This window comes from Anarhichas minor, unplaced genomic scaffold (genome assembly GCF_050575085.1).
Source record: "Anarhichas minor isolate MPS153535 unplaced genomic scaffold, ASM5057508v1 ptg000136l, whole genome shotgun sequence".
Lineage (NCBI taxonomy): Eukaryota > Metazoa > Chordata > Actinopteri > Perciformes > Anarhichadidae > Anarhichas > Anarhichas minor.
The window spans coordinates 18,751,588-18,772,082 of NW_027466582.1; the positions used below are offsets into that span (position 1 = coordinate 18,751,588).

General features: G+C 42.4%; 1 pseudogene; it reads left to right on the forward strand.

Moving 5' to 3' along the window:
• Positions 1-210: 210 nt before the first annotated feature.
• LOC142941999 (saccharopine dehydrogenase-like oxidoreductase) lies at positions 211-10,467 on the forward strand (annotated as a pseudogene).
• Positions 10,468-20,495: the final 10,028 nt, after the last annotated feature.

A 20,495-nucleotide genomic window follows, 5' to 3' on the forward strand; every position in this document is an offset into this window, starting at 1 on the left:
AGGAAATCTGTCCTGAAAATCTGCAGTGCAACAGGTAATTTTAACAAAAAAGTAGAAATGCTCCTTCTCTGTCCCCAATAGGTTCTACGTTGCATAATCCTGTGTTTGTAGCAGCAGTAGTAGTCATGATAATACTAATAATCATGTGTTTTTTCTTTGTCTCAGTTCTATGAAGGTTATGGACACACAGAGTGTACTGCTGGATGCACCATGACCAGAGACTGGAAAGCAGGTAATAAATAAGAAGGACTTACTCAAGTGTTACATCTCTCAACGCTCTGAGTTATAAAGAAAAAGTTGAGTGAATGCTCTGAACTTGACCTCATGCCCGCAGGTCACGTTGCAGCTCCTCTGCCCTGTAACTCACTTAAACTGGTGGATGTGCCCGAGATGAAGTACCTGGCTGTAAACGGGGAGGGAGAGGTGAAATACAAAGACAAACAGACATTTTCACAGAAGCTCTGTCTTTTACCATAATATTACATCACTCATACGTGTGTGTGTTAGTGTCTAGGTGTGTGTGAAGGGCCTTAACGTGTTCCAGGGCTACCTGAAGGACCCCGAGAAGACTGCGGAGGCCATCGATACAGATGGATGGCTTCACACAGGAGACATTGGAAAATGGCTTCCTGTAGGTGAAGTAGTGCCGTTTTGACTTATGTTTGAATCAACCTCGCTTCATTCATCTCAGCTTCACAATAGCTATTTTGAGATAATATTTTCATTAAGGATGTTTTTAAAAGGGAAATATCAAAGTGCAGCTCTGTAGCTTCTCAGGACTTTACTGGCAGGAACCACACACAATACCTCCTACACACACGTACACACACACCTTTTCATTTCAAGTAGACGACTGAGCACTGAAACGGGTTCTCAAACAGCTCACACACTGCATCTTCAACATTTCAGTGTCTTTCTCAGATGTCATGATTTTATCTTATTGTGTTTCTCGAGTTCGTAGAAAGTTGAAATCCACAATGGATAACGGGATTGTTTCTGTTGGGTCCTTTCTTTCATGAATAAGCTTGGGTCCAATTAGGACCCTGTTAACCAGCAGAGTGAGCAATATTAAAGATAATCTGAACAGAGCCAGGTGGAAACAGGGAATTCAGGTACTAAAGAACATTCAGGACAAAGGCAAACTGTCAGTGTTTTTAACTTATTGATACACTCTCATGGCCTGGGCCTCTCCTCCTCCGGTGGGCCTCCTCTCCTCCTCCGGTGGGCCTGCAGACAGGGTTGGGGATTAAGATTTTAGGAATTCAATTCAAGTTTTCACTGTGTTAATCCCCTTAATCAGGTACGTCATATTGTAAACTCTTTACTTGTGTATTGACACATGTGACAGCAATGTAGAGGAATAGTTGGTCCACACTTTGCTTTTCATATTTGCAAGTTTCTTAACAATCCCCCGGTTCTTAGAAATTTGAAAAGGCTTCTCCACAAATGTACTGTAGTCGAGTGGATCCTCGCTTGTAAGGATTTTGCAGAAAAGAAAGGGCTGGACCCAAATGCAGGGAGACTTGGGAAACGGAGGGTTGGATAATTGTGGGTTTAATTGTAACAAAAAACGTATTCAACACAAAAACGTGTGAATCACAAGTCCATGAAAATAAAACAGAAACAGGGAACACGGCAACGTGGAGCAGACACTAAACGTACCAGGAGGAAATGGCAGGCAGACGACAGACGGACCAGGTTACACCAAAGACGAACGAACACTGAGCCAAGGGACACACAGGGTTTAAATACACAGGGAAGGTGCAGGTGATTAGACACAGCAGGTTTCAATTAAGGGTCGGGCAGACGATCCCGAGAGGAACAGACAGGGGCAGAAAGTGAAGTGAAGCAGACTGAGGAGGTGCAGGTGATTGAACGCAGCAGTGTCTAATTAGGGGAAGGGCAGACCCTCACAGGGGTAAGACAGACAAAGGCAGGAAATAAAGTGCAAGACACAGAACATCTCAATAAAACAGAATAAATAACTAATTCAAAACATAACTCATGACATCGCTTTAGAGTTGTATTATTTATAATTCATCCAGTTCAATTTGAAAACAGACAATAAATATTGTTATGATATTATTCAATCAAACTTTCTTCATTTGATTTGACAGTCAGTTGTTGGCTACATACAGATGTTGATAGAACTGTTGTCTACTTCAATATATATGGGACTAATTCAGCACAAGTTAAACATAATTGTGATGTTCTGGACCTTTGCATGAGGAAATTCTCTCTCAAAGTACCTCGTTGAATTCTAATGAAATACCCCTGGTCTACTATATATTTAAATATTATATGATTTCTCTGATGTAGCTCATCCACCAGCAGCAGAACTTCCTCCCTGCTCCACTATTTTCTATTACGCTTCAGAGAGATCATGGATTGTAAATCACTACAATAAAGGTGCATTTCACCTGAAAGTTATCACACAGAATAAACCTTTCTAACCACATCTCCACATGTAAGGGACTATTTGAGTAATCCTCTGTGTGCACACCAGATGGTGTTGTAATCCACACTATGACTTGAGAGTGATCTGTTCTCTACCCGATATGGACCTGGAGGTTGCAGGAAGCGCCAAGGAGAAGCGTATAAGAGGAGACTACAAAGGACGGAGGCTTTTTTGATGACTTCTGAAGGGTTCATGCTCTAGACATTTGACATTTTGTATTACATTTTAGATCATTTTCCAATATTCATTTTTTGTAATATTTGAAGTTACTTTTTGTGAAAACCAAATAAAATTGTTGTGTATTTTGTGCATTCCAACTAAAGTCCAGTGCTGCTCATCTCTGGTGGGGTCCTCGTAGTCTCCTAAAGGCAAGAGTGCTCTTCCCCTGCGATAGGCTGACAGTGGTAAATAAATCAGACATGACATTTTGAATGACATTCCTGTTACAAGCTAAGGTTAAGATGGTGTTGTTCAGCATTGTTGTGATTCACTAACTTGGTTGGCTCAGATTGACTTTGAAGCTCTGCAAATGTATTTTATGTGATGTTGCAGACATTCTCATGTGTTCTGATGCAGGTGTGTAAGGATTACAGATACTAGAACCCAAAAGCACAACTCAGAGACAAGATTCAGGTATAGATTTCTTTACTTGGTAAAGGCAGGGTCAACACCGGGAGGTCAGTCCAAAAGGCAAACAAATCCAACAAGGGGCAGGCAAAAATCCAAGGTCGAGAAAACAGGCAGACAGGGTCGGAACAGGCAGATCAGAATAGTATGATATATATATATATATAACACTGGAGAGCTTGGCAGAGACACACAAGACAATCTGGCAGGGAACAAGTGCAAGTGAGGGGACCTAAATAGTGAGGGCTAATGAGGGAATGGGCTGCAGGTGAGATGGGTGTGGAGGACCAGGTGAGGGGAATGAGAGATGATCCGGTGTGAATGGTAGGATCTGAAATGACAGGAGAGTTAGTAAAATAAGCAGACAGGATGAAAACAAACTAATATGAAGGGGAATTCGTGACAAGGTGACTGCTCTGTGTTAGTTCTTCTGGACCTCAGTTCTGCATTTGACACTGTAGACCATAACATCCTGATTAAGAGGCTACGTGATTGGGTGGGCATATCTGGCATAGCGCTAGACTGGTTCACATCTTACCTCAATGACAGAAGTTTTAATGCCTCTGTGGGTGATTTTGTGTCTGTTACCTCTCCACTGTCTTGTGGCGTACTGCAGGGCTCGGTTCTGGGGCCTCTGTTATTTTCCCTTTATCTGTTACCTTTGGGACCGATTATAAAAAGTTATCATGTGTCCTATCATTTATATGCAGATGATATCCAACTCCATCTGTCATTCAAACCCAGCGAGGCCTTCACATTAACTCCTGGACTGTGTCAATGCCATCAGAGACTGGACGGCAGAAAACTGCTTACAACTCAACGACACTAAGACAGAGGTCCTAGTTATTGCTCCAGATGAGTTTGTCCCCATGATCAGGCAGAGTATTGGTCCACTCTCCTCTGCTGCCCATTGCAACCTGCGCAATCTAGGGATTTACTTTGATCGATCCATGTCGTTTGACCCCCATGTTAAGCAGCTGTCCAGATCATGTTTCTTCCATCTAAGAAATATCAGCAAACTGAGATCTGTAGTATCAACATCTGAACTAGAGATGATCATACACACATTTATCTCTTCTCGCATTGACTACTGTAACTCACTTTTCACATCACTCAGTGTAGCTGCTCTTAACCGTCTGCAGGTAATCCAAAACGCTGCCGCCAGATTACTCACCAGGACAAATCGACGGTCTCACATCACCCCCGTACTCCGATCTCTCCACTGGCTCCCTGTAGCATTTAGGATACACTTCAAAATTCTCACCATCACTTACAGAGCACTTCACGGTCAGGCTCCTACTTATGTAGCTGATCTACTTCACCCATATTCACCCGCTCGCACTCTCAGGTCAAACGCTCTAGGTCACACGTGTCAAACTCAAGGCCCGCGGGCAGAATCCGGCCTGCCACATCATTTTATGTGGCCCGCGAATCCGCCAGCAAAAGAAATAAAAATGAAAAGTTAGACTTGAAAATAAAAGTATCCCCATGGTCGAAATTATGAGATAGAAAGTTGAAATTATGATATAGCATGTTGTCTGTGTACCGACATTAAAACTATCACAACAGGTGGACAGGAGAGGGAACAGCCCATAAAGCTATTTTCCAACAAGTGATTGAGTTGAAAAAGATCGACAAATAATCCCAAAATGTCCACGAAGAGAAAAATTGATGCAGATGGAAGAAAATGTAATTTAAGATGGGAAAGCGAATACATGTCTGTGCTTCAAGGAGAAAAATCTGTCTTCTGTGTTATGAGGCAGTGTCAACACGGAGCTAAATTTAGCCTCCAAGAAAAACATAAAATTGTCCAAGAATTAAAAGGCAGACTGCAATCACAGCAGAATATATTTACAGAAGCTACAGCCCAGTGCAGGGGTCGGGAGCCGCATGTTGGCTCCCTGAGTCTACATCCACACTAATACGATTTTGTTAAACGATCTCCAATATAATTCCACACGGCGTTTCAGCATCGTTTTCTAAATCAGTGGTCCGTGGCCGTGGATCATTTGGTACCGGGCCGCACAGAAATAATAAATATTATATTATTTCCGTTTTATTGATTATCAGAGTCTGAAAGAAGTTTTATTTTGAAAAATGACCGGATTCTCTCGCAATTTCATCCACCTGTGCCTCTTGACACATGTCAAGATGCTTGTCTCGGTCACGTGTTATGTTACCTCAAAAATTAAGCCCGCAAACTAGCGAAAATGAGTAAATAACTTTTGGAGAGCTTCTTTGCAAAGAGGAAAGGAGACAGAAGAAGAGCTACAGCTTCCAAGAAAAAGAAAGCTTCATTTAACAGACAATATCAGGAGTCTGATTAAATATCAGGAGTAATTCTGACTCGCCAAACCCGCTCTGCAGAATATGTGGTGACAGAGGAAGATCAGCTGCTGGAGATTGTAAATGACGGTGGCCTTAAATGTATGTTTGAGGCAACAACTCTGCTGGTGTTTGGATTAAAATCAAGGCTGAATATCCTGAGATCACCACTAAAGCACTGAAAGCCCTGCTTCCATTTCACACATCCTCTCTGTGAAGCGGGATGTTCTGCAGTGACGGCAATGACGTCGGGTGTCATTGTCTCCCATTACCCACAGATGGGACCGTCTCGTTGCAGAGAAACGAGCTCAGGGCTCCCACTGATTCAGCGTTATTGTGAGTTGTATTTATTTATGCATTTTATATTTGTTTTCATCGTATCATTTTATTTCGTCGTGTTTTTCCGCCACACCTTGAAGGCCGGTCCGTGAAAATATTGTCTTACATGAAACCGGTCCGTGGTGCAAAAAAGGTTGGAGACCTCTGTTCTACATGATCTCCGTCCAGACTCAAACGCCTGAAATCGAATATCACGTGACTATTCACGTACACTGGGCATGCGGGTGGGTGCCGGTGTAAACAGGAAGTGGATTGGTTGCTCAAAGCCGCGAACGTGACTTCAGACGGCCGCTCCGTAGGTCTGATAACGCCGCTAATCGCTCCAATAACAGCTGCTTCCTCCGTAATTATGCAGACTTTAACTGGACAACAGCTGCTAGTAAAGACAACAAGGTCAGTAATACCTGACCTTAAATAAACATGTTTTAATATTTAGTCATCTAAAATGTGCATCAGATCCTATTACGCATGTCAAGCGCCTTTCCCTGCAGGTGGCTAATCATGATTTGCAGACCCCCGCCCTCGGTAAACGGTCACGGAGGAAAACAGAGAGTTTAATTCTGCGTGGACGTATTCATTTGCTTTCACTGCTAACGATGCTGGCTTACCTGTATGCTTGATATGTGCAAACAATGTAATGTTGAATGTCACTTCCAGAACAAACAGCATTTGCTGAAAAGTGTCACGCTGGAGATGATTTCTCAGCTGCTGCAGCAAACTCTCCTCTTCATAAGAGTGTGATATTGTTATATCAGGTAAAATAGCAATAAAATGTCGAGAATTGTCTTTATTCTTGTTCTATAATTTCATAAATACAACAAACTATAGTTTTTGTATATATAATATAACTATATACAAAACTTTATAAACTGTGATATCAAATAGCTTTTGCGGCTCCAGACCAATTTTATTTGGTGGAAAATAGAGCAAAATGGCTCTTTGGACAGTAAAGGTTGCCGACCCCTGAACCAGTGCTGCTAAAGGTGTGTGAGCAGGTGAGCTCTGATCAGACAGACTTTTACAAATGTCAGTTTGTGAAGAAACGCCATCGCAGACCGAGTTCAGGAACTAGCAGCAATCTAACAACACAGCTAGCTAAGAGACGAGCAGGTACTCGTCTTCTTCATTAGCTGTTGATGAAAGCACAGACAGCACGGACACAGAGCATCTATCAGTGTTTATAAGTCCTGATCTCAGTGAGGAGCTCTTGGATGTAGCTGCCATGCGCGGGACGACGACGGGGACATTAGTGATGCAGAGAGGTGACACAAATAGCTTTGAACAAAGTTAATGTAATAACTTGTGTTTGATGATATTTGTCTTTGTTTTCTTTAATAGTTTGATCTTTGATAGAGTAATGTGGGTTTATTAACCCTAAATTAAAATGATTTATGTTATAATAACAGAAATGTGCTTAAATATCATTTTACATTTATATAACTGCATGTACAATATTTTTACACTTGAATAAACAATAATCAAATGCAGAGAGAGTTATTTAACAATATGTTAGGAGTAGTTACAGTTATACAGTCTTACAGTTACAACCGGCCCTTTGAGGGAAACCATGATGCTGATGTGGCCCAGAGTGAAGATGAGTTTGACACCCCTGGTCTAGAGGGTTACCTCCGGCAGGAGTCTAAACTATCCATTTATTTCACACAACATTGTATAGCCAGTTTCACCGATTGTAATGTGATTTATTAATCTTTGTACCATAACCTGTATCTTACTTTCATAAAATAAAACCAACAACCTCTGTAATACGAGTCCTGTTTTAAAAGTACTTTTAAGTGCTTGGTTCACGGCATAACAAGGCGCAGAACGCTCCGGGTGGCCCTACTCACTGACGTCCCTGCAGAGAGTGACTCGGAGACTTCAGACTAAACGACATAACAAGTAAGTGATCACAACCAGGTTGCTATTTGCGTATGGTAGATCCACCGGTCTTGTATACAATAACTATGGTAACGAGATAGGCCCCATTAAATGATTCGGCATATCTTATCCCATAGTGAAAGGACTTCATAAAGCTTAACCTGTCATCCCGCTGCTTCACATAACGTAGCACATAACGGAGATACATAGGATTCTAACGCGGGTTATTCAGGGTTACGTTTTATGCAGAAATCTATCTGTCGTAAAGTAATCTTGAAGCTGGAGCTTCCCCAGGCAGTATAGAATGTAAGTAAAAAATATACTTTCAAACACTAGACTGTACGACCACTAAGCCGACCCAGGGAGCTAGTGGCTGGTAAAACAGCATAGACAGGTCGCATCCCGCTACAACATTATTCCACATATGAATTATTATATAAGATACTAGGTACATCTTAAAAGTAGGAATGATAAATAGAAAGCTAAATGTCTTCTTTGTAGCTTCATATATAATATACTACTGTAACGTAACGTCAGCTGACTGACACACCAGCGTTTGCTGTCAAATGTCTAGACTGCGTTTCACTGGCGCAGGATACTTTAGTCTCCGACTGACCGAGGAAGCAGCAGTCCGAGTAGTTGTTGTGGTCTGTGTTCTTGTGGTTATGTAACTTTAGCTAGAAATGAACAATTTTGAACCTGAGCCCTAAATAAAATGTCTTGTTTTGCCCCGAAACAGCTAACGAGCTTTCTGGATGGACAGTTGGTTATTGAGCGGTGCAGCTCACAGTTGACCCAGTCCAGCAAAGTCACTTTACAATGAGAAAGGGAGATTTTTCTAGTTTATGCTGTAGTTCACTGTATTTGAGGACAGGTCACGCGCCCCTCTCAACGTAATACCAGAGCACTGAGACAGCTGATATGCAGCAATAAGCATTTAGAAATAATTACATTCATATATTAAAGATATCTGATATTTTCAGCTTTGCTTTTAATGACCATGAAATAAAGGTGGCTCAATAATGCTTCACAGACTTCCTGTATTGTATATGTGGTGTTGCAGTTAAAGTCTGACATGAACACATAGAGTACCACAAATGAGGTGAGGGCTCTGTGTAGTTATCCACTGTTCATTTACAGAAATATCTCCTCTCCTCTGACAGCTATGCCAGAGCTGAGGACGGACGTTGAAATCATTGTTGCTGATGTGTCTGTCGAGGAATCGCTGGCCATCATGTGCCAACAAGGCGTGGTGATTCTCAACTGTGTGGGCCCTGTAAGTATGTTATCCACACTTTGTCTCAGGGAGGGGGGCGAAGGAGACTTTCAGATGACATTTGACACACGTTTGTGAATTGGATTCGAACCGACAACACTGAAATATTGTGGTTTGTGTAGAAACTATTCTCTCTATGCTCTTTGTCCTTTCAGTACAGGTTTGATGGCCAACCAGTGGTCAAAGCCTGCATAGCAAATGGAGCTCACTACATAGACATCTGTGGGGAGCCTCAGGTAGGAAAAGAAATGTCCACTGTGTTTTTTAGGTGTTGATTCACTGTGTTACTTTGTATTATAGCTCGGTTATAACTCATCTTTAAGTAGACGGACTATATCGACTTCTCTGTGCGTGGCGGTTCAGGTGCATTTAGTTTTGGTGTGTACGTGTGTGTATCCATCCTCTATAGTTCCTAGAGCGCATGCAGCTCGAGCACCACACTAAGGCGTTGGACAGGGGAGTGGATGTGATCGGCAGCTGTGGCTTCGACTCCGTACCGGCCGACCTGGGTGTTCTCTACACACAGAAGCAGTTCAAAGGTAAAAACAGAAGGCTCAGTCAGCCATTGAGAACCATAGAGCCTGTAACTGGTTTACTCAATGAAGTCGGTAAAAAGTTAAACATTCTAGTATTCTCAATATATAAAGGTGTACAACACTAGACACTCACTTTTAAAACCTCATGCTTATATATTCATTTTCTTTAGTAGTAACTAGATTAAGTAATTAATTAATTCAGTCTTTTAACTGACTTGGCTGCAGTGCCAGTCCTGTTTTTAAAGGTGAGCAAAGTCATCCCCAGCATGCTCACGTCACATAACTGTCAGTCAGAAGAAACTAATCGTGTCTTCACATCAAACCTTTGGTGTGTACGGAGGGGACTCTTGGATAGCACTGGTTTCCTCTGCGCTGTCCGTGACCCAGGTTAAAGCCATCTCAACCCCCTTGCAGGACTCGGACGGCCACGATGCCACTTAGCGGTTCGCCGTGTACGGCTTCGCAGACAGCGGATCCCTCCGCCAGCTGAGGAAGAAGCTCGGCCACAAGCCGCTGCCTGTGGTGGGAGCCAAAGTCAAAAAGAGGTGAGGCTATAACTGAGCCATTACTGTCTGGAGCTTGGCAGCGATTAGTGAAGGAAGGTGTTTCTTTAATGTACAGCAGAGAGGGATTTCCCTCTGACACTGATGCATCTTTTTGACGCCTGACCTTCGTTTCAATAGTTTGATTCCAGAGTGAAATATGGAGTTTTTTAATCATTTTTAATATAGTGCCATTTCAGCAAATGCAATCCTCACCAAGTATATTTAATTTAATGTAATGAACATGTGGTGCAGGGGAGGAGGGATAAAATGAGCTGGAATACACTAAAGTGAGTAAATGGTGAGCGTTGACCACTGTGCTTCCTCCTTTTGTAATTTGGTGTGTGTTCGTCCAGGGGGTTTGTGTTTTTCAGCAGAGAGATGGAGCAGTAGGCCATCCCATTCATGGGTTCTGACCCCTCAGTAGAGAACCCAGCGTTTCTGTCACGGGGCATGATGGAGGACTCAAACGCAGACCAGAAGTAGAGGGAAGTGGGAATTTAATGAACACACGACACTTACAAGAACACACAAGGAATTCACGGACGAGAATAGAGACGAAGGGGCGAAATCCAGCAGGACGAGGCAGGGCAGGCAGACGTGGGGAACAGGACAAGCCAAACGGGTAGGTAGACATGGCAATGATCTGGCAGTGAGTGACTGAGAGGCAGGGGTTTAAATAGTGGCTAGAACAGGTGAGGAGAGTTGTGCTGATGAGGGAGTGCTTGATTAGTGATCAGAGGCAGGTGAAGGGAGTTAGACTGGTGCTGAGGGAGTGGCTGACAGGTAGAGTGAGGAGGGTGGAGCTATACAAAGACACACACAGAACACAGAAGGAAAAGCCTGATCGTGACAGTTTCCTCTACGAGGAGGAACACCGGTCGCCAGTAAGATAAAATCAACACAAGGACTCGTGCTGTGTTTTATTATTATTATTTAATATTATTTATTTCAGTGGTGGTAGTTAAAGTTAAATATTTCCCAAACTCCAGCTTTAGGATTATTCCAGGCATTTAAACGCCGATGAATGTCACAGTTAGGTGAGGGTATTTAGCTGAAAGGCTTACCCAAAGCTACTCACGTTAAATGCAGCAACTGTTATACAACTGTTATACAACTGTTGTACTACTGTTGTACTACTTGATGCTTGTGAGTGTAGAAATGTCTCTAACCAACATGAATTGCAGTTTTAATGCTTCATTTGTCAGCACTGCAAGTCATGGAGAGTCAATGGAGTCAGTAAATGGTCCTTACAGACTTAGCATATCATTCTGCTGTAAGCACCATTTTGTGACATTTAAATATACAGTATATGTATTGATATATTGGTATGATTGATATATTTGTTCTTTGTCTTTCCTAAAGTTCCCATCACTCTTCTCCTTTGGCTTGTTCACCAAATCTGGTCCAACCTTGAAGCAGGTGACATAAATACTGTACTAGTGCTCTTTGTATCATTGTGGGACTCTGAGATGAATTGAAAGCCTGTGAAATGGCTGCTAAACATCGGCCGCAGTAACCAAGTGAAAGGAAAGCCAGCAACATTAAGTTTGTGTTGTTAAAGGACCTGAAAACCTATTTTCTTAACCATGTTCTCATATTGAGTGATGGGGTCCAACAGAATTAGCAACAGTTTTGGTTATTTGTGTTTCTGTCCCTGATTGGTCGGGGTAAGTACGGATTTAGAGCATCAAAGTGGGATGACAGAGAAATGTTTTTGAGAAAAACTAGTTTTTTTTAGGTGCTTTAATGTCATGTCAAATTAAATGTGAGTGGTCAACTATGAGCTACTAGGAGGGATACAAAAACACCCTAATATAAGAAGATTTACCAGATGTCTCTTTCCTACACTGTGTTTAGCTGCTCACTTTGTTGTGCAGTAGTTTCATGGATTTGTCCGCTCATTCGGTTCTTTCTCTTCCCTCAGATAGAAGACACGTGTTTCAGCGTGACACTTTTTGGGGAGGGCTGCTCAGAGGGTTCAGATCCCACGCAGGGCCGACCCAACGCAAAGATCTGCACTTAGGTCATAGGAGCAGGTAAAGTACAGTACACATAGGCTTCTAGTTGTGTTTAATGGAAACATATCATTATACAATTCATGATTATTTCATCAGGGGTTGTGAGTAACACCTGTGCTTCTCCTGCTGTGTAGTAGTACAAGTAGTGCTGTGAAAAAGGCCCATTCAGCTTTAGCAGTTAGCAGTTAAAGGATCAGGCTGGTGTTCTGTATCAAAAGGCTCCGTGTCATTTTTAGAGAATCTTACACAAACAGGAGTAAATCGTGCATTTGTTGGGGACTACATCCTGCGGTGGATTCATCCACATTTGGTGCCCGAGGGAGTATTAAGAGCAGCAGGACGGTGTAAGCGGGGTTGATGGTACATCTAGCAATTCCCTTGTTCGATCTGGTAAAAAGAATCAAACACATGTTGTTGTTCCAGAGCTGATGATGGAAGTAGCTAAGGAGAGAGCCGTCACGCTTCCTTCTCGTCTCTGTTGAGAGTTGCTCATGCTCAGTAGCGATCGGGCACTCGCGAGAAAAGACAAAGTTGATGAGCTGAAGCGCAAGCGAGCATTTCAATTATCCTGGACAGCAGTTTAGTGGGCTAAACTCCTGTCAGAGTCATTTACTTAAATCTAGATTAAACACTTCAATTCACTTTGGTCTTTGTTGTCATTTGAAAACCGCTAATAAACAAAAGAAATAGTAAAAAAAATGAAAATGAACGTTGACTATTTCTGGAGCTGTTTTTATCTTGTTTGTGTTTTTGTTCTGGTTTACAGAGCCTGGTTATGTCGCTACAGTCTCTGCTCTGGTACAAGCAGCCGTAACCTTGCTGAATGAGCTGCACTCTCTGTGATCTCTGTGATTGTGGGAAGGGGAAAGTTTGTGGCTCAGCTTGCTGAACAGGCATTTGTTTAGCATTAGCTGATTTTTTCTTTTCATTTTGTGCTGAATCAGCATCATGGATCTGCGCCTTTAAGAGACGGACTTGAAGTAGTTTAAACTCCTCCTCTGTCTCCTTTTTCCGCGCCTGAACATGGGACATCCAGGGAGGGACAAAAAGCTGGTCTGATTCAACCAGGTCGTCCATTTTAGCTTTTACACTAGGATCAGCACCTCTCAGTACAGCTGCTTTAAACATCATGCGCGTACCTGGATTGTTATCAGGAGCGGTACCAGTCGTGTCGGTCCACTCGATCACAATTCTGTTGCAGAACTGGTCAGGAGTTTCTCCTGATGTACACTGAAATTTGAGGAGAGCACTAGCCCCCTGATGACCTGGATACAGGTCTCTCTGTTGCTGCCACCACGAGGTGCGGCACTGAGTAAACGGTGTCTCGTCATGGAGACCGGCAGTAATTGCACCTGTGTCAATTTCATGCATCACTCTGGCTGAAGTGCATGCAGCGAAGATGGCCCTCAAGTCTCCCAAAGCCAAATTGTAACTTGTTGTGCGGCCTTCAAAAGCCCTAATCCACCTACTGTTAACTCTGGTAATTTTTGCTCTAACATCTGCATGTCTGCCATTCCCCAGGTCTCATCCTGTTCTCCCTCATTCCTTCTCTTATCTCTCTCACTGTCCCTAGGCGTCTTTCTTCCTGAGTCTGGTCCTGGTCCTGGGGGATCCTGCCTGTCTTCATCTGCTACATGTTTGTAATCTACACTCCCACTAAACTGTAGCTGAGGTGCCTGTACTGGTGTGTGTGTGTACAGAGGAGGTCTGTCGAGCAGCTGTAACTCTGCAACTGGATACAAATGAGGTGGAGAGGTGGGGCTAGTGATGCCTCCACTCTCTCTTTTTTCTTTCTTATCTCCCGTCTTTGTTTAGCTTTGTGATTCTCATGAGCTGTGTTGAACGAATTCAGTCCTCTGACAAAAATCCGGTGTTTATTTTGTGCATCGGCCAGAGCCTTCTTTGTTTTATGTTTTACTACGCATTGATTGTCTTTGTGGTCTTTTTCTGCCTTCTATGTGCGCTCTTTTGACTGTTCATACAGTTTATTCCACATGTCCATGTTGTAATCTGTGGTGTCGTCCCCTGGGAACAAGCCTTCTTTCTGATAATCTTCCTTTAGTTTTAACAACTCCTTTTTTAATTTTTCTTGATGTTCCTGTCTCTCATTACGCTGTGCGAATAGGACTGCTGCGGCATATATCTGTCCAAAATTTGCCATTTTGTTTTATCAAACTATTGTTATCCCTATACACAGAATTATTCACACAATATCTACGTGATCCAAACTTTGACTTGTGATAGTTGATACTCAGTTAGGAAATCACCGGAATTCGACTTTCAGGGCGCAAACAATCAGTGTGTATGGAATACACCCGAGCCACTGATCTGAGCACCCCTGTTATCTACATGGTGAGATACACTAGTCAAGTATTTTCCACCTCAATTCTTAGTTTCTGTTAGATCCAGTCATTCACAAGTACAGTTTATTTCATACAGTTTTATCAATACAGTTTTATCACATTGCGGTTCCCTGAACCGGCCTCCCTAAGGTCTTAGACGTGGGACTCCAACCCCGTCACGGATCCCAGATCCGACCTCCCAGAGGTTTTTCAATGATGCTTACACTAAACTCACTAAATTTCGTGTTTCCAATCAGCAGTATTTGGTCATATGACAACAGGTTCTGCTAACCTTTCAGTTGTAGAAGGTGCGCACCAGATGTTACGAACATGATAAAAATAAGTTGAAATCTATTATAAATGTATTACTGTATTAATTGATTAATTACTTAATCTAGTTACTACTAAAGAAAATGAATATATAAGCATCAGGTTTTAAAAGTGAGTGTCTAGTGTTGTACACCTTTATATATTGAGAATACTAGAATGTTTAACTTTTTACCGACTTCATTGAGTAAACCAGTTACAGGCTCTATGGTTCTCAATGGCTGACTGAGCCTTCTGTTTTTACCTTTGAACTGCTTCTGTGTGTAGAGAACACCCAGGTCGGCCGGTACGGAGTCGAAGCCACAGCTGCCGATCACATCCACTCCCCTGTCCAACGCCTTAGTGTGGTGCTCGAGCTGCATGCGCTCTAGGAACTATAGAGGATGGATACACACACGTACACACCAAAACTAAATGCACCTGAACCGCCACGCACAGAGAAGTCGATATAGTCCGTCTACTTAAAGATGAGTTATAACCGAGCTATAATACAAAGTAACACAGTGAATCAACACCTAAAAAACACAGTGGACATTTCTTTTCCTACCTGAGGCTCCCCACAGATGTCTATGTAGTGAGCTCCATTTGCTATGCAGGCTTTGACCACTGGTTGGCCATCAAACCTGTACTGAAAGGACAAAGAGCATAGAGAGAATAGTTTCTACACAAACTACAATATTTCAGTGTTGTCGGTTCGAATCCAATTCACAAACGTGTGTCAAATGTCATCTGAAAGTCTCCTTCGCCCCCCTCCCTGAGACAAAGTGTGGATAACATACTTACAGGGCCCACACAGTTGAGAATCACCACGCCTTGTTGGCACATGATGGCCAGCGATTCCTCGACAGACACATCAGCAACAATGATTTCAACGTCCGTCCTCAGCTCTGGCATAGCTGTCAGAGGAGAGGAGATATTTCTGTAAATGAACAGTGGATAACTACACAGAGCCCTCACCTCATTTGTGGTACTCTATGTGTTCATGTCAGACTTTAACTGCAACACCACATATACAATACAGGAAGTCTGTGAAGCATTATTGAGCCACCTTTATTTCATGGTTATTAAAAGCAAAGCTGAAAATATCAGATATCTTTAATATATGAATGTAATTATTTCTAAATGCTTATTGCTGCATATCAGCTGTCTCAGTGCTCTGGTATTACGTTGAGAGGGGCGCGTGACCTGTCCTCAAATACAGTGAACTACTGTGACTACAGCATAAACTAGAAAAATCTCCCTTTCTCATTGTAAAGTGACTTTGCTGGACTGGGTCAACTGTGAGCTGCACCGCTCAATAACCAACTGTCCATCCAGAAAGCTCGTTAGCTGTTTCGAGGCAAAACAAGACATTTTATTTAGGGCTCAGGTTCAAAATTGTTCATTTCTAGCTAAAGTTACATAACCACAAGAACACAGACCACAACAACTACTCGGACTGCTGCTTCCTCGGTCAGTCGGAGACTAAAGTATCCTGCGCCAGTGAAACGCAGTCTAGACATTTGACAGCAAACGCTGGTGTGTCAGTCAGCTGACGTTACGTTACAGTAGTATATTATATATGAAGCTACAAAGAAGACATTTAGCTTTCTATTTATCATTCCTACTTTTAAGATGTACCTAGTATCTTATATAATAATTCATATGTGGAATAATGTTGTAGCGGGATGCGACCTGTCTATGCTGTTTTACCAGCCACTAGCTCCCTGGGTCGGCTTAGTGGTCGTACAGTCTAGTGTTTGAAAGTATATTTTTTACTTACATTCTATACTGCCTGGGGAAGCTCCAGCTTCAAGATTACTTTACGACAGATAGATTTCTGCATAAAACGTAACCCTGAATAACCCGCGTTAGAATCCTATGTATCTCCGTTATGTGCTACGTTATGTGAAGCAGCGGGATGACAGGTTAAGCTTTATGAAGTCCTTTCACTATGGGATAAGATATGCCGAATCATTTAATGGGGCCTATCTCGTTACCATAGTTATTGTATACAAGACCGGTGGATCTACCATACGCAAATAGCAACCTGGTTGTGATCACTTACTTGTTATGTCGTTTAGTCTGAAGTCTCCGAGTCACTCTCTGCAGGGACGTCGGTGAGTAGGGCCACCCGGAGCGTTCTGCGCCTTGTTATGCCGTGAACCAAGCACTTAAAAGTACTTTTAAAACAGGACTTCCCTCTTATTTGGATTTCCAACCTCGTATTACAGAGGTTGTTGGTTTTATTTTATGAAAGTAAGATACAGGTTATGGTACAAAGATTAATAAATCACATTACAATCGGTGAAACTGGCTATACAATGTTGTGTGAAATAAATGGATAGTTTAGACTCCTGCCGGAGGTAACCCTCTAGACCAGGGGTGTCAAACTCATCTTCACTCTGGGCCACATCAGCATCATGGTTTCCCTCAAAGGGCCGGTTGTAACTGTAAGACTGTATAACTGTAACTACTCCTAACATATTGTTAAATAACTCTCTCTGCATTTGATTATTGTTTATTCAAGTGTAAAAATATTGTACATGCAGTTATATAAATGTAAAATGATATTTAAGCACATTTCTGTTATTATAACATAAATCATTTTAATTTAGGGTTAACAAACCCACATTACTCTATCAAAGATCAAACTATTAAAGAAAATAAAGACAAATATCATCAAACACAAGTTATTACATTAACTTTGTTCAAAGCTATTTGTGTCACCTCTCTGCATCACTAATGTCCCCGTCGTCGTCCCGCGCATGGCAGCTACATCCAAGAGCTCCTCACTGAGATCAGGACTTATAAACACTGATAGATGCTCTGTGTCCGTGCTGTCTGTGCTTTCATCAACAGCTAATGAAGAAGACGAGTACCTGCTCGTCTCTTAGCTAGCTGTGTTGTTAGATTGCTGCTAGTTCCTGAACTCGGTCTGCGATGGTGTTTCTTCACAAACTGACATTTGTAAAAGTCTGTCTGATCAGAGCTCACCTGCTCACACACCTTTAGCAGCACTGGTTCAGGGGTCGGCAACCTTTACTGTCCAAAGAGCCATTTTGCTCTATTTTCCACCAAATAAAATTGGTCTGGAGCCGCAAAAGCTATTTGATATCACAGTTTATAAAGTTTTGTATATAGTTATATTATATATACAAAAACTATAGTTTGTTGTATTTATGAAATTATAGAACAAGAATAAAGACAATTCTTGACATTTTATTGCTATTTTACCTGATATAACAATATCACACTCTTATGAAGAGGAGAGTTTGCTGCAGCAGCTGAGAAATCATCTCCAGCGTGACACTTTTCAGCAAATGCTGTTTGTTCTGGAAGTGACATTCAACATTACATTGTTTGCACATATCAAGCATACAGGTAAGCCAGCATCGTTAGCAGTGAAAGCAAATGAATACGTCCACGCAGAATTAAACTCTCTGTTTTCCTCCGTGACCGTTTACCGAGGGCGGGGGTCTGCAAATCATGATTAGCCACCTGCAGGGAAAGGCGCTTGACATGCGTAATAGGATCTGATGCACATTTTAGATGACTAAATATTAAAACATGTTTATTTAAGGTCAGGTATTACTGACCTTGTTGTCTTTACTAGCAGCTGTTGTCCAGTTAAAGTCTGCATAATTACGGAGGAAGCAGCTGTTATTGGAGCGATTAGCGGCGTTATCAGACCTACGGAGCGGCCGTCTGAAGTCACGTTAGCGGCTTTGAGCAACCAATCCACTTCCTGTTTACACCGGCACCCACCCGCATGCCCAGTGTACGTGAATAGTCACGTGATATTCGATTTCAGGCGTTTGAGTCTGGACGGAGATCATGTAGAACAGAGGTCTCCAACCTTTTTTGCACCACGGACCGGTTTCATGTAAGACGATATTTTCACGGACCGGCCTTCAAGGTGTGGCGGAAAAACACGACGAAATAAAATGATACGATCGGCATGAAAACAAATATAAAATGCATAAATAAATACAACTCACAATAAGGCTGAATCAGTGGGAGCCCTGAGCTCGTTTCTCTGCAACGAGACGGTCCCATCTGTGGGTAATGGGAGACAATGACACCCGACGTCATTGCCGTCACTGCAGAACATCCCGCTTCACAGAGAGGATGTGTGAAATGGAAGCAGGGCTTTCAGTGCTTTAGTGGTGATCTCAGGATATTCAGCCTTGATTTTAATCCAAACACCAGCAGAGTTGTTGCCTCAAACATACATTTAAGGCCACCGTCATTTACAATCTCCAGCAGCTGATCTTCCTCTGTCACCACATATTCTGCAGAGCGGGTTTGGCGAGTCAGAATTACTCCTGATATTTAATCAGACTCCTGATATTGTCTGTTAAATGAAGCTTTCTTTTTCTTGGAAGCTGTAGCTCTTCTTCTGTCTCCTTTCCTCTTTGCAAAGAAGCTCTCCAAAAGTTATTTACTCATTTTCGCTAGTTTGCGGGCTTAATTTTTGAGGTAACATAACACGTGACCGAGACAAGCATCTTGACATGTGTCAAGAGGCACAGGTGGATGAAATTGCGAGAGAATCCGGTCATTTTTCAGAATAAAACTTCTTTCAGACTCTGATAATCAATAAAACGAAAATAATATAATATTTATTATTTCTGTGCGGCCCGGTACCAAATGATCCACGGCCACGGACCACTGATTTAGAAAACGATGCTGAAACGCCGTGTGGAATTATATTGGAGATCGTTTAACAAAATCGTATTAGTGTGGATGTAGACTCAGGGAGCCAACATGCGGCTCCCGACCCCTGCACTGGGCTGTAGCTTCTGTAAATATATTCTGCTGTGATTGCAGTCTGCCTTTTAATTCTTGGACAATTTTATGTTTTTCTTGGAGGCTAAATTTAGCTCCGTGTTGACACTGCCTCATAACACAGAAGACAGACCCGTTTTTCTCCTTGAAGCACAGACATGTATTCGCTTTCCCATCTTAAATTACATTTTCTTCCATCTGCATCAATTTTTCTCTTCGTGGACATTTTGGGATTATTTGTCGATCTTTTTCAACTCAATCACTTGTTGGAAAATAGCTTTATGGGCTGTTCCCTCTCCTGTCCACCTGTTGTGATAGTTTTAATGTCGGTACACAGACAACATGCTATATCATAATTTCAACTTTCTATCTCATAATTTCGACCATGGGGATACTTTTATTTTCAAGTCTAACTTTTCATTTTTATTTCTTTTGGCGGATTCGCGGGCCACATAAAATGATGTGGCGGGCCGGATTCTGCCCGCGGGCCTTGAGTTTGACACGTGTGACCTAGAGCGTTTGACCTGAGAGTTCGGGCGGGTAAATATGGGTGAAGTAGATCAGCTACATAAGTAGGAGCCTGACCGTGAAGTGCTCTGTAAGTGATGGTGAGAATTTTGAAGTGTATCCTAGATGCTATAGGGAGCCAGTGGAGAGATCGGAGTACGGGGGTGATGTGAGACCGTCGATTTGTCCTGGTGAGTAATCTAGCGGCAGCGTTTTGGATTACCTGCAGACGGTTAAGAGCAGCTACACTGAGTGATGTGAAAAGTGAGTTACAGTAGTCAATGCGAGAAGAGATGAATGTGTGTATGATCATCTCTAGTTCAGATGTTGATACTACAGATCTCAGTTTACTGATATTTCTTAGATGGAAGAAACATGATCTGGACAGCTGCTTAACATGGGGGTCAAACGACATGGATCGATCAAAGTAAATCCCTAGATTGCGCAGGTTGCAATGGGCAGCAGAGGAGAGTGGACCAATACTCTGCCTGATCATGGGGACAAACTCATCTGGAGCAATAACTAGGACCTCTGTCTTAGTGTCGTT